The sequence below is a fragment of the Hypomesus nipponensis genome, chromosome 20 (genome assembly GCF_054491055.1).
Source record: "Hypomesus nipponensis isolate SF chromosome 20, ASM5449105v1, whole genome shotgun sequence".
In the NCBI taxonomy this organism is placed as follows: Eukaryota; Metazoa; Chordata; class Actinopteri; order Osmeriformes; family Osmeridae; genus Hypomesus; species Hypomesus nipponensis.
Window position 1 is genome coordinate 1,157,501 of NC_140380.1, and position 10,000 is coordinate 1,167,500.

The window sequence follows — 10,000 nt, forward strand, 5'->3', positions numbered from 1 at the left end:
CCTTGCATTGTCAATTGCTAAATCTGTATATGGATAAGTAGCCTTTGGTTGTCAACTTATTTGGTACGGCCATACCAGCCTGGCAACGCCCGATCTCGTCTGATCTCGGAAGCTAAGCAGGGTCGGGCCTGGTTAGTACTTGGATGGGAGACCGCCTGGGAATACCATGTGCTGTCTGCTCTTTTGCTCATTCACTTAGAAACTGAAATCTTGCAATAAGCACAAGTAGTCCTTCATGAAAGGGGCTGGAAGCTGTTTTCATTTTGACACGAGAGAGAGAGAGAGAGAGAGAGAGAGAGAGAGAGAGAGAGAGACTACCTTGCATTGTCAATTGCTAAATCTGTATATGGATAAGTAGCCTATGGTTGTCAACTTATTTGGTACGGCCATACCAGCCTGGCAACGCCCGATCTCGTCTGATCTCGGAAGCTAAGCAGGGTCGGGCCTGGTTAGTACTTGGATGGGAGACCGCCTGGGAATACCAGGTGCTGTATGCTCTTTTGCTCATTCACTTAGAAACTGACATCTTGCAATATGCACAAGTAGTCCTTCATGAAAGGGGCTGGAAGCTGTTTTCATTTTGACACGAGAGAGAGAGAGAGAGAGAGAGAGATTACCTTGCATTGTCAATTGCTAAATCTGTATATGGATAAGTAGCCTATGGTTGTCAACTTATTTCGTACGGCCATACCAGCCTGGCAACGCCCGATCTCGTCTGATCTCGGAAGCTAAGCAGGGTCGGGCCTGGTTAGTACTTGGATGGGAGACCGCCTGGGAATACCAGGTGCTGTATGCTCTTTTGCTCATTCACTTAGAAACTGACATCTTGCAATATGCACAAGTAGTCCTTCATGAAAGGGGCTGGAAGCTGTTTTCATTTTGACACGAGAGAGAGAGAGAGAGACTACCTTGCATTGTCAATTGCTAAATCTGTATATGGATAAGTAGCCTTTGGTTGTCAACTTATTTGGTACGGCCATACCAGCCTGGCAACGCCCGATCTCGTCTGATCTCGGAAGCTAAGCAGGGTCGGGCCTGGTTAGTACTTGGATGGGAGACCGCCTGGGAATACCAGGTGCTGTCTGCTCTTTTGCTCATTCACTTAGAAACTGAAATCTTGCAATAAGCACAAGTAGTCCTTCATGAAAGGGGCTGGAAGCTGTTTTCATTTTGACACGAGAGAGAGAGAGAGAGAGAGAGAGAGAGAGAGAGAGACTACCTTGCATTGTCAATTGCTAAATCTGTATATGGATAAGTAGCCTATGGTTGTCAACTTATTTCGTACGGCCATACCAGCCTGGCAACGCCCGATCTCGTCTGATCTCGGAAGCTAAGCAGGGTCGGGCCTGGTTAGTACTTGGATGGGAGACCGCCTGGGAATACCAGGTGCTGTATGCTCTTTTGCTCATTCACTTAGAAACTGAAATCTTGCAATATGCACAAGTAGTCCTTCATGAAAGGGGCTGGAAGCTGTTTTCATTTTGACACGAGAGAGAGAGAGAGACTACCTTGCATTGTCAATTGCTAAATCTGTATATGGATAAGTAGCCTATGGTTGTCAACTTATTTCGTACGGCCATACCAGCCTGGCAACGCCCGATCTCGTCTGATCTCGGAAGCTAAGCAGGGTCGGGCCTGGTTAGTACTTGGATGGGAGACCGCCTGGGAATACCAGGTGCTGTATGCTCTTTTGCTCATTCACTTAGAAACTGACATCTTGCAATATGCACAAGTAGTCCTTCATGAAAGGGGCTGGAAGCTGTTTTCATTTTGACACGAGAGAGAGAGAGAGAGAGAGAGAGAGAGACTACCTTGCATTGTCAATTGCTAAATCTGTATATGGATAAGTAGCCTATGGTTGTCAACTTATTTCGTACGGCCATACCAGCCTGGCAACGCCCGATCTCGTCTGATCTCGGAAGCTAAGCAGGGTCGGGCCTGGTTAGTACTTGGATGGGAGACCGCCTGGGAATACCAGGTGCTGTATGCTCTTTTGCTCATTCACTTAGAAACTGACATCTTGCAATATGCACAAGTAGTCCTTCATGAAAGGGGCTGGAAGCTGTTTTCATTTTGACACGAGAGAGAGAGAGAGAGAGAGAGAGAGAGAGAGAGACTACCTTGCATTGTCAATTGCTAAATCTGTATATGGATAAGTAGCCTATGGTTGTCAACTTATTTCGTACGGCCATACCAGCCTGGCAACGCCCGATCTCGTCTGATCTCGGAAGCTAAGCAGGGTCGGGCCTGGTTAGTACTTGGATGGGAGACCGCCTGGGAATACCAGGTGCTGTATGCTCTTTTGCTCATTCACTTAGAAACTGAAATCTTGCAATATGCACAAGTAGTCCTTCATGAAAGGGGCTAGAAGCTGTTTTCATTTTGACACGAGAGAGAGAGAGAGAGACCACCTTGCATTGTCAATTGCTAAATCTGTATATGGATAAGTAGCCTATGGTTGTCAACTTATTTCGTACGGCCATACCAGCCTGGCAACGCCCGATCTCGTCTGATCTCGGAAGCTAAGCAGGGTCGGGCCTGGTTAGTACTTGGATGGGAGACCGCCTGGGAATACCAGGTGCTGTATGCTCTTTTGCTCATTCACTTAGAAACTGACATCTTGCAATATGCACAAGTAGTCCTTCATGAAAGGGGCTGGAAGCTGTTTTCATTTTGACACGAGAGAGAGAGAGAGAGAGACTACCTTGCATTGTCAATTGCTAAATCTGTATATGGATAAGTAGCCTTTGGTTGTCAACTTATTTGGTACGGCCATACCAGCCTGGCAACGCCCGATCTCGTCTGATCTCGGAAGCTAAGCAGGGTCGGGCCTGGTTAGTACTTGGATGGGAGACCGCCTGGGAATACCAGGTGCTGTCTGCTCTTTTGCTCATTCACTTAGAAACTGAAATCTTGCAATATGCACAAGTAGTCCTTCATGAAAGGGGCTGGAAGCTGTTTTCATTTTGACACGAGAGAGAGAGAGAGAGAGAGAGAGAGAGAGAGAGAGAGAGAGAGAGAGAGAGAGAGAGAGAGAGAGAGAGAGAGAGAGAGAGAGAGAGACTACCTTGCATTGTCAATTGCTAAATCTGTATATGGATAAGTAGCCTATGGTTGTCAACTTATTTCGTACGGCCATACCAGCCTGGCAACGCCCGATCTCGTCTGATCTCGGAAGCTAAGCAGGGTCGGGCCTGGTTAGTACTTGGATGGGAGACCGCCTGGGAATACCAGGTGCTGTATGCTCTTTTGCTCATTCACTTAGAAACTGAAATCTTGCAATATGCACAAGTAGTCCTTCATGAAAGGGGCTGGAAGCTGTTTTCATTTTGACACGAGAGAGAGAGAGAGAGAGAGAGAGAGAGAGAGAGAGAGAGAGAGAGAGAGAGAGACTACCTTGCATTGTCAATTGCTAAATCTGTATATGGATAAGTAGCCTATGGTTGTCAACTTATTTCGTACGGCCATACCAGCCTGGCAACGCCCGATCTCGTCTGATCTCGGAAGCTAAGCAGGGTCGGGCCTGGTTAGTACTTGGATGGGAGACCGCCTGGGAATACCAGGTGCTGTATGCTCTTTTGCTCATTCACTTAGAAACTGAAATCTTGCAATATGCACAAGTAGTCCTTCATGAAAGGGGCTGGAAGCTGTTTTCATTTTGACACGAGAGAGAGAGAGAGACTACCTTGCATTGTCAATTGCTAAATCTGTATATGGATAAGTAGCCTATGGTTGTCAACTTATTTCGTACGGCCATACCAGCCTGGCAACGCCTGATCTCGTCTGATCTCGGAAGCTAAGCAGGGTCGGGCCTGGTTAGTACTTGGATGGGAGACCGCCTTGGAATACCAGGTGCTGTATGCTCTTTTGCTCATTCACTTAGAAACTGACATCTTGCAATATGCACAAGTAGTCCTTCATGAAAGGGGCTGGAAGCTGTTTTCATTTTGACACGAGAGAGAGAGAGAGAGAGAGAGACTACCTTGCATTGTCAATTGCTAAATCTGTATATGGATAAGTAGCCTATGGTTGTCAACTTATTTCGTACGGCCATACCAGCCTGGCAACGCCCGATCTCGTCTGATCTCGGAAGCTAAGCAGGGTCGGGCCTGGTTAGTACTTGGATGGGAGACCGCCTGGGAATACCAGGTGCTGTATGCTCTTTTGCTCATTCACTTAGAAACTGACATCTTGCAATATGCACAAGTAGTCCTTCATGAAAGGGGCTGGAAGCTGTTTTCATTTTGACACGAGAGAGAGAGAGAGAGAGAGAGAGAGACTACCTTGCATTGTCAATTGCTAAATCTGTATATGGATAAGTAGCCTATGGTTGTCAACTTATTTCGTACGGCCATACCAGCCTGGCAACGCCCGATCTCGTCTGATCTCGGAAGCTAAGCAGGGTCGGGCCTGGTTAGTACTTGGATGGGAGACCGCCTGGGAATACCAGGTGCTGTATGCTCTTTTGCTCATTCACTTAGAAACTGAAATCTTGCAATATGCACAAGTAGTCCTTCATGAAAGGGGCTGGAAGCTGTTTTCATTTTGACACGAGAGAGAGAGAGAGACTACCTTGCATTGTCAATTGCTAAATCTGTATATGGATAAGTAGCCTATGGTTGTCAACTTATTTCGTACGGCCATACCAGCCTGGCAACGCCTGATCTCGTCTGATCTCGGAAGCTAAGCAGGGTCGGGCCTGGTTAGTACTTGGATGGGAGACCGCCTTGGAATACCAGGTGCTGTATGCTCTTTTGCTCATTCACTTAGAAACTGACATCTTGCAATATGCACAAGTAGTCCTTCATGAAAGGGGCTGGAAGCTGTTTTCATTTTGACACGAGAGAGAGAGAGAGAGAGAGAGACTACCTTGCATTGTCAATTGCTAAATCTGTATATGGATAAGTAGCCTATGGTTGTCAACTTATTTCGTACGGCCATACCAGCCTGGCAACGCCCGATCTCGTCTGATCTCGGAAGCTAAGCAGGGTTGGGCCTGGTTAGTACTTGGATGGGAGACCGCCTGGGAATACCAGGTGCTGTATGCTCTTTTGCTCATTCACTTAGAAACTGACATCTTGCAATATGCACAAGTAGTCCTTCATGAAAGGGGCTGGAAGCTGTTTTCATTTTGACACGAGAGAGAGAGAGAGAGAGAGAGAGAGACTACCTTGCATTGTCAATTGCTAAATCTGTATATGGATAAGTAGCCTATGGTTGTCAACTTATTTCGTACGGCCATACCAGCCTGGCAACGCCCGATCTCGTCTGATCTCGGAAGCTAAGCAGGGTCGGGCCTGGTTAGTACTTGGATGGGAGACCGCCTGGGAATACCAGGTGCTGTATGCTCTTTTGCTCATTCACTTAGAAACTGAAATCTTGCAATATGCACAAGTAGTCCTTCATGAAAGGGGCTGGAAGCTGTTTTCATTTTGACACGAGAGAGAGAGAGAGACTACCTTGCATTGTCAATTGCTAAATCTGTATATGGATAAGTAGCCTATGGTTGTCAACTTATTTCGTACGGCCATACCAGCCTGGCAACGCCTGATCTCGTCTGATCTCGGAAGCTAAGCAGGGTCGGGCCTGGTTAGTACTTGGATGGGAGACCGCCTTGGAATACCAGGTGCTGTATGCTCTTTTGCTCATTCACTTAGAAACTGACATCTTGCAATATGCACAAGTAGTCCTTCATGAAAGGGGCTGGAAGCTGTTTTCATTTTGACACGAGAGAGAGAGAGAGAGAGAGAGACTACCTTGCATTGTCAATTGCTAAATCTGTATATGGATAAGTAGCCTATGGTTGTCAACTTATTTCGTACGGCCATACCAGCCTGGCAACGCCCGATCTCGTCTGATCTCGGAAGCTAAGCAGGGTCGGGCCTGGTTAGTACTTGGATGGGAGACCGCCTGGGAATACCAGGTGCTGTATGCTCTTTTGCTCATTCACTTAGAAACTGACATCTTGCAATATGCACAAGTAGTCCTTCATGAAAGGGGCTGGAAGCTGTTTTCATTTTGACACGAGAGAGAGAGAGAGAGAGAGAGAGAGAGACTACCTTGCATTGTCAATTGCTAAATCTGTATATGGATAAGTAGCCTATGGTTGTCAACTTATTTCGTACGGCCATACCAGCCTGGCAACGCCCGATCTCGTCTGATCTCGGAAGCTAAGCAGGGTCGGGCCTGGTTAGTACTTGGATGGGAGACCGCCTGGGAATACCAGGTGCTGTATGCTCTTTTGCTCATTCACTTAGAAACTGAAATCTTGCAATATGCACAAGTAGTCCTTCATGAAAGGGGCTGGAAGCTGTTTTCATTTTGACACGAGAGAGAGAGAGAGAGAGAGAGACCACCTTGCATTGTCAATTGCTAAATCTGTATATGGATAAGTAGCCTATGGTTGTCAACTTATTTCGTACGGCCATACCAGCCTGGCAACGCCCGATCTCGTCTGATCTCGGAAGCTAAGCAGGGTCGGGCCTGGTTAGTACTTGGATGGGAGACCGCCTGGGAATACCAGGTGCTGTATGCTCTTTTGCTCATTCACTTAGAAACTGACATCTTGCAATATGCACAAGTAGTCCTTCATGAAATGGGCTGGAAGCTGTTTTCATTTTGACACGAGAGATAGAGAGAGAGAGACTACCTTGCATTGTCAATTGCTAAATCTGTATATGGATAAGTAGCCTATGGTTGTCAACTTATTTCGTACGGCCATACCAGCCTGGCAACGCCCGATCTCGTCTGATCTCGGAAGCTAAGCAGGGTCGGGCCTGGTTAGTACTTGGATGGGAGACCGCCTGGGAATACCAGGTGCTGTATGCTCTTTTGCTCATTCACTTAGAAACTGACATCTTGCAATATGCACAAGTAGTCCTTCATGAAAGGGGCTGGAAACTGTTTTCATTTTGACACGAGAGAGAGAGAGAGAGAGAGAGAGAGAGAGAGAGAGACCACCTTGCATTGTCAATTGCTAAATCTGTATATGGATAAGTAGCCTATGGTTGTCAACTTATTTCGTACGGCCATACCAGCCTGGCAACGCCCGATCTCGTCTGATCTCGGAAGCTAAGCAGGGTCGGGCCTGGTTAGTACTTGGATGGGAGACCGCCTGGGAATACCAGGTGCTGTATGCTCATTCACTTAGAAACTGAAATCTTGCAATATGCACAAGTAGTCCTTCATGAAAGGGGCTGGAAGCTGTTTTCATTTTGACACGAGAGGGAGAGAGAGAGAGAGAGAGACCACCTTGCATTGTCAATTGCTAAATCTGTATATGGATAAGTAGCGTATGGTTGTCAACTTATTTCGTACGGCCATACCAGCCTGGCAACGCCCGATCTCGTCTGATCTCGGAAGCTAAGCAGGGTTGGGCCTGGTTAGTACTTGGATGGGAGACCGCCTGGGAATACCAGGTGCTGTATGCTCTTTTGCTCATTCACTTAGAAACTGAAATCTTGCAATATGCACAAGTAGTCCTTCATGAAAGGGGCTGGAAGCTGTTTTCATTTTGACACGAGAGAGAGAGAGAGAGAGATAGACTACCTTGCATTGTCAATTGCTAAATCTGTATATGGATAAGTAGCCTATGGTTGTCAACGTATTTCGTACGGCCATACCAGCCTGGCCATGCCCGATCTCGTCTGATCTCGGAAGCTAAGCAGGGTCGGGCCTGGTTAGTACTTGGATGGGAGACCGCCTGGGAATACCAGGTGCTGTATGCTCTTTTGCTCATTCACTTAGAAACTGACATCTTGCAATATGCACAAGTAGTCCTTCATGAAAGGGGCTGGAAGCTGTTTTCATTTTGACACGAGAGAGAGAGAGAGAGAGAGAGAGAGAGACTACCTTGCATTGTCAATTGCTAAATCTGTATATGGATAAGTAGCCTATGGTTGTCAACTTATTTCGTACGGCCATACCAGCCTGGCAACGCCTGATCTCGGAAGCTAAGCAGGGTCGGGCCTGGTTAGTACTTGGATGGGAGACCGCCTGGGAATACCAGGTGCTGTATGCTCTTTTGCTCATTCACTTAGAAACTGAAATCTTGCAATATGCACAAGTAGTCCTTCATGAAAGGGGCTGGAAGCTGTTTTCATTTTGACACGAGAGAGAGAGAGAGAGAGACCACCTTGCATTGTCAATTGCTAAATCTGTATATGGATAAGTAGCCTATGGTTGTCAACTTATTTCGTACGGCCATACCAGCCTGGCAACGCCCGATCTCGTCTGATCTCGGAAGCTAAGCAGGGTCGGGCCTGGTTAGTACTTGGATGGGAGACCGCCTGGGAATACCAGGTGCTGTATGCTCATTCACTTAGAAACTGAAATCTTGCAATATGCACAAGTAGTCCTTCATGTAAGGGGCTGGAAGCTGTTTTCATTTTGACACGAGAGGGAGAGAGAGAGACCACCTTGCATTGTCAATTGCTAAATCTGTATATGGATAAGTAGCCTATGGTTGTCAACTTATTTCGTACGGCCATACCAGCCTGGCAACGCCCGATCTCGTCTGATCTCGGAAGCTAAGCAGGGTTGGGCCTGGTTAGTACTTGGATGGGAGACCGCCTGGGAATACCAGGTGCTGTATGCTCTTTTGCTCATTCACTTAGAAACTGAAATCTTGCAATATGCACAAGTAGTCCTTCATGAAAGGGGCTGGAAGCTGTTTTCATTTTGACACGAGAGATAGAGAGAGAGAGACTACCTTGCATTGTCAATTGCTAAATCTGTATATGGATAAGTAGCCTATGGTTGTCAACTTATTTCGTACGGCCATACCAGCCTGGCAACGCCTGATCTCGGAAGCTAAGCAGGGTCGGGCCTGGTTAGTACTTGGATGGGAGACCGCCTGGGAATACCAGGTGCTGTATGCTCTTTTGCTCATTCACTTAGAAACTGACATCTTGCAATATGCACAAGTAGTCCTTCATGAAAGGGGCTGGAAACTGTTTTCATTTTGACACGAGAGAGAGAGAGAGAGAGAGAGAGAGAGAGAGAGACCACCTTGCATTGTCAATTGCTAAATCTGTATATGGATAAGTAGCCTATGGTTGTCAACTTATTTCGTACGGCCATACCAGCCTGGCAACGCCCGATCTCGTCTGATCTCGGAAGCTAAGCAGGGTCGGGCCTGGTTAGTACTTGGATGGGAGACCGCCTGGGAATACCAGGTGCTGTATGCTCATTCACTTAGAAACTGAAATCTTGCAATATGCACAAGTAGTCCTTCATGAAAGGGGCTGGAAGCTGTTTTCATTTTGACACGAGAGGGAGAGAGAGAGAGAGAGAGACCACCTTGCATTGTCAATTGCTAAATCTGTATATGGATAAGTAGCCTATGGTTGTCAACTTATTTCGTACGGCCATACCAGCCTGGCAACGCCCGATCTCGTCTGATCTCGGAAGCTAAGCAGGGTTGGGCCTGGTTAGTACTTGGATGGGAGACCGCCTGGGAATACCAGGTGCTGTATGCTCTTTTGCTCATTCACTTAGAAACTGAAATCTTGCAATATGCACAAGTAGTCCTTCATGAAAGGGGCTGGAAGCTGTTTTCATTTTGACACGAGAGAGAGAGAGAGAGAGAGAGAGAGACTACCTTGCATTGTCAATTGCTAAATCTGTATATGGATAAGTAGCCTATGGTTGTCAACTTATTTCGTACGGCCATACCAGTCTGGCAACGTCTGATCTCGGAAGCTAAGCAGGGTCGGGCCTGGTTAGTACTTGGATGGGAGACCGCCTGGGAATACCAGGTGCTGTATGCTCTTTTGCTCATTCACTTAGAAACTGACATCTTGCAATATGCACAAGTAGTCCTTCATGAAAGGGGCTGGAAGCTGTTTTCATTTTGACACGAGAGAGAGAGAGAGAGAGAGAGAGAGAGAGAGAGAGAGAGAGACTACCTTGCATTGTCAATTGCTAAATCTGTATATGGATAAGTAGCCTATGGTTGTCAACTTATTTCGTACGGCCATACCAGCCTGGCAACGCCCGA

At 46.9% G+C, this 10,000-nt stretch overlaps 25 non-coding genes and 9 pseudogenes across 25 annotated transcripts in view; all 34 read left to right on the forward strand.

Annotated features, from left to right (window-relative positions):
* The first annotated feature begins 61 nt into the window (after positions 1–61).
* Positions 62–180, forward strand: LOC146241953 (5S ribosomal RNA; annotated as a pseudogene).
* Positions 181–378: 198 nt separating this feature from the next.
* On the forward strand, positions 379–497 carry LOC146241954 (5S ribosomal RNA). Its single transcript, XR_014734879.1, has one exon. It is a non-coding gene; the product is annotated as a 5S ribosomal RNA (ribosomal RNA).
* A 180-nt stretch (positions 498–677) lies between these two features.
* LOC146241955 (5S ribosomal RNA) lies at positions 678–796 on the forward strand. Its single transcript, XR_014736981.1, has one exon. It is a non-coding gene; the product is annotated as a 5S ribosomal RNA (ribosomal RNA).
* A 172-nt stretch (positions 797–968) lies between these two features.
* On the forward strand, positions 969–1,087 carry LOC146241956 (5S ribosomal RNA; annotated as a pseudogene).
* Positions 1,088–1,279: 192 nt separating this feature from the next.
* LOC146241957 (5S ribosomal RNA) lies at positions 1,280–1,398 on the forward strand. Its single transcript, XR_014736982.1, has one exon. It is a non-coding gene; the product is annotated as a 5S ribosomal RNA (ribosomal RNA).
* Positions 1,399–1,568: 170 nt separating this feature from the next.
* On the forward strand, positions 1,569–1,687 carry LOC146241958 (5S ribosomal RNA). Its single transcript, XR_014736983.1, has one exon. It is a non-coding gene; the product is annotated as a 5S ribosomal RNA (ribosomal RNA).
* Positions 1,688–1,871: 184 nt separating this feature from the next.
* LOC146241959 (5S ribosomal RNA) lies at positions 1,872–1,990 on the forward strand. The gene has a single exon (XR_014736984.1). It is a non-coding gene; the product is annotated as a 5S ribosomal RNA (ribosomal RNA).
* A 190-nt stretch (positions 1,991–2,180) lies between these two features.
* On the forward strand, positions 2,181–2,299 carry LOC146241960 (5S ribosomal RNA). Its single transcript, XR_014736985.1, has one exon. It is a non-coding gene; the product is annotated as a 5S ribosomal RNA (ribosomal RNA).
* Positions 2,300–2,471: 172 nt separating this feature from the next.
* Positions 2,472–2,590, forward strand: LOC146241961 (5S ribosomal RNA). Its single transcript, XR_014736987.1, has one exon. It is a non-coding gene; the product is annotated as a 5S ribosomal RNA (ribosomal RNA).
* A 174-nt stretch (positions 2,591–2,764) lies between these two features.
* Positions 2,765–2,883, forward strand: LOC146241962 (5S ribosomal RNA; annotated as a pseudogene).
* Positions 2,884–3,127: 244 nt separating this feature from the next.
* LOC146241963 (5S ribosomal RNA) lies at positions 3,128–3,246 on the forward strand. The gene has a single exon (XR_014736988.1). It is a non-coding gene; the product is annotated as a 5S ribosomal RNA (ribosomal RNA).
* A 210-nt stretch (positions 3,247–3,456) lies between these two features.
* On the forward strand, positions 3,457–3,575 carry LOC146241964 (5S ribosomal RNA). Its single transcript, XR_014736989.1, has one exon. It is a non-coding gene; the product is annotated as a 5S ribosomal RNA (ribosomal RNA).
* Positions 3,576–3,745: 170 nt separating this feature from the next.
* LOC146241965 (5S ribosomal RNA) lies at positions 3,746–3,864 on the forward strand (annotated as a pseudogene).
* A 178-nt stretch (positions 3,865–4,042) lies between these two features.
* Positions 4,043–4,161, forward strand: LOC146241966 (5S ribosomal RNA). The gene has a single exon (XR_014736991.1). It is a non-coding gene; the product is annotated as a 5S ribosomal RNA (ribosomal RNA).
* Positions 4,162–4,343: 182 nt separating this feature from the next.
* LOC146241967 (5S ribosomal RNA) lies at positions 4,344–4,462 on the forward strand. Its single transcript, XR_014736992.1, has one exon. It is a non-coding gene; the product is annotated as a 5S ribosomal RNA (ribosomal RNA).
* Positions 4,463–4,632: 170 nt separating this feature from the next.
* Positions 4,633–4,751, forward strand: LOC146241968 (5S ribosomal RNA; annotated as a pseudogene).
* Positions 4,752–4,929: 178 nt separating this feature from the next.
* Positions 4,930–5,048, forward strand: LOC146241969 (5S ribosomal RNA). The gene has a single exon (XR_014737296.1). It is a non-coding gene; the product is annotated as a 5S ribosomal RNA (ribosomal RNA).
* A 182-nt stretch (positions 5,049–5,230) lies between these two features.
* Positions 5,231–5,349, forward strand: LOC146241970 (5S ribosomal RNA). Its single transcript, XR_014736993.1, has one exon. It is a non-coding gene; the product is annotated as a 5S ribosomal RNA (ribosomal RNA).
* A 170-nt stretch (positions 5,350–5,519) lies between these two features.
* Positions 5,520–5,638, forward strand: LOC146241971 (5S ribosomal RNA; annotated as a pseudogene).
* Positions 5,639–5,816: 178 nt separating this feature from the next.
* Positions 5,817–5,935, forward strand: LOC146241972 (5S ribosomal RNA). Its single transcript, XR_014736994.1, has one exon. It is a non-coding gene; the product is annotated as a 5S ribosomal RNA (ribosomal RNA).
* A 184-nt stretch (positions 5,936–6,119) lies between these two features.
* LOC146241973 (5S ribosomal RNA) lies at positions 6,120–6,238 on the forward strand. Its single transcript, XR_014736995.1, has one exon. It is a non-coding gene; the product is annotated as a 5S ribosomal RNA (ribosomal RNA).
* Positions 6,239–6,416: 178 nt separating this feature from the next.
* On the forward strand, positions 6,417–6,535 carry LOC146241974 (5S ribosomal RNA). Its single transcript, XR_014736996.1, has one exon. It is a non-coding gene; the product is annotated as a 5S ribosomal RNA (ribosomal RNA).
* Positions 6,536–6,709: 174 nt separating this feature from the next.
* On the forward strand, positions 6,710–6,828 carry LOC146241975 (5S ribosomal RNA). The gene has a single exon (XR_014736998.1). It is a non-coding gene; the product is annotated as a 5S ribosomal RNA (ribosomal RNA).
* Positions 6,829–7,020: 192 nt separating this feature from the next.
* On the forward strand, positions 7,021–7,139 carry LOC146241976 (5S ribosomal RNA). Its single transcript, XR_014736999.1, has one exon. It is a non-coding gene; the product is annotated as a 5S ribosomal RNA (ribosomal RNA).
* A 172-nt stretch (positions 7,140–7,311) lies between these two features.
* On the forward strand, positions 7,312–7,430 carry LOC146241977 (5S ribosomal RNA). The gene has a single exon (XR_014737309.1). It is a non-coding gene; the product is annotated as a 5S ribosomal RNA (ribosomal RNA).
* Positions 7,431–7,608: 178 nt separating this feature from the next.
* LOC146241978 (5S ribosomal RNA) lies at positions 7,609–7,727 on the forward strand. Its single transcript, XR_014740384.1, has one exon. It is a non-coding gene; the product is annotated as a 5S ribosomal RNA (ribosomal RNA).
* A 184-nt stretch (positions 7,728–7,911) lies between these two features.
* On the forward strand, positions 7,912–8,020 carry LOC146241979 (5S ribosomal RNA; annotated as a pseudogene).
* A 174-nt stretch (positions 8,021–8,194) lies between these two features.
* On the forward strand, positions 8,195–8,313 carry LOC146241980 (5S ribosomal RNA). Its single transcript, XR_014737000.1, has one exon. It is a non-coding gene; the product is annotated as a 5S ribosomal RNA (ribosomal RNA).
* Positions 8,314–8,477: 164 nt separating this feature from the next.
* Positions 8,478–8,596, forward strand: LOC146241981 (5S ribosomal RNA). The gene has a single exon (XR_014737321.1). It is a non-coding gene; the product is annotated as a 5S ribosomal RNA (ribosomal RNA).
* A 174-nt stretch (positions 8,597–8,770) lies between these two features.
* On the forward strand, positions 8,771–8,879 carry LOC146241982 (5S ribosomal RNA; annotated as a pseudogene).
* A 190-nt stretch (positions 8,880–9,069) lies between these two features.
* Positions 9,070–9,188, forward strand: LOC146241983 (5S ribosomal RNA). The gene has a single exon (XR_014737001.1). It is a non-coding gene; the product is annotated as a 5S ribosomal RNA (ribosomal RNA).
* Positions 9,189–9,360: 172 nt separating this feature from the next.
* LOC146241984 (5S ribosomal RNA) lies at positions 9,361–9,479 on the forward strand. Its single transcript, XR_014737333.1, has one exon. It is a non-coding gene; the product is annotated as a 5S ribosomal RNA (ribosomal RNA).
* Positions 9,480–9,661: 182 nt separating this feature from the next.
* LOC146241985 (5S ribosomal RNA) lies at positions 9,662–9,770 on the forward strand (annotated as a pseudogene).
* Positions 9,771–9,968: 198 nt separating this feature from the next.
* The window catches only part of LOC146241986 (5S ribosomal RNA), a 119-nt gene continuing 87 nt past the window's right edge, over positions 9,969–10,000 (forward strand). Inside the window, exon 1 of the ribosomal RNA XR_014737003.1 lies at positions 9,969–10,000. This exon is cut by the window's right edge and continues 87 nt beyond it. This is a non-coding gene — a ribosomal RNA (5S ribosomal RNA).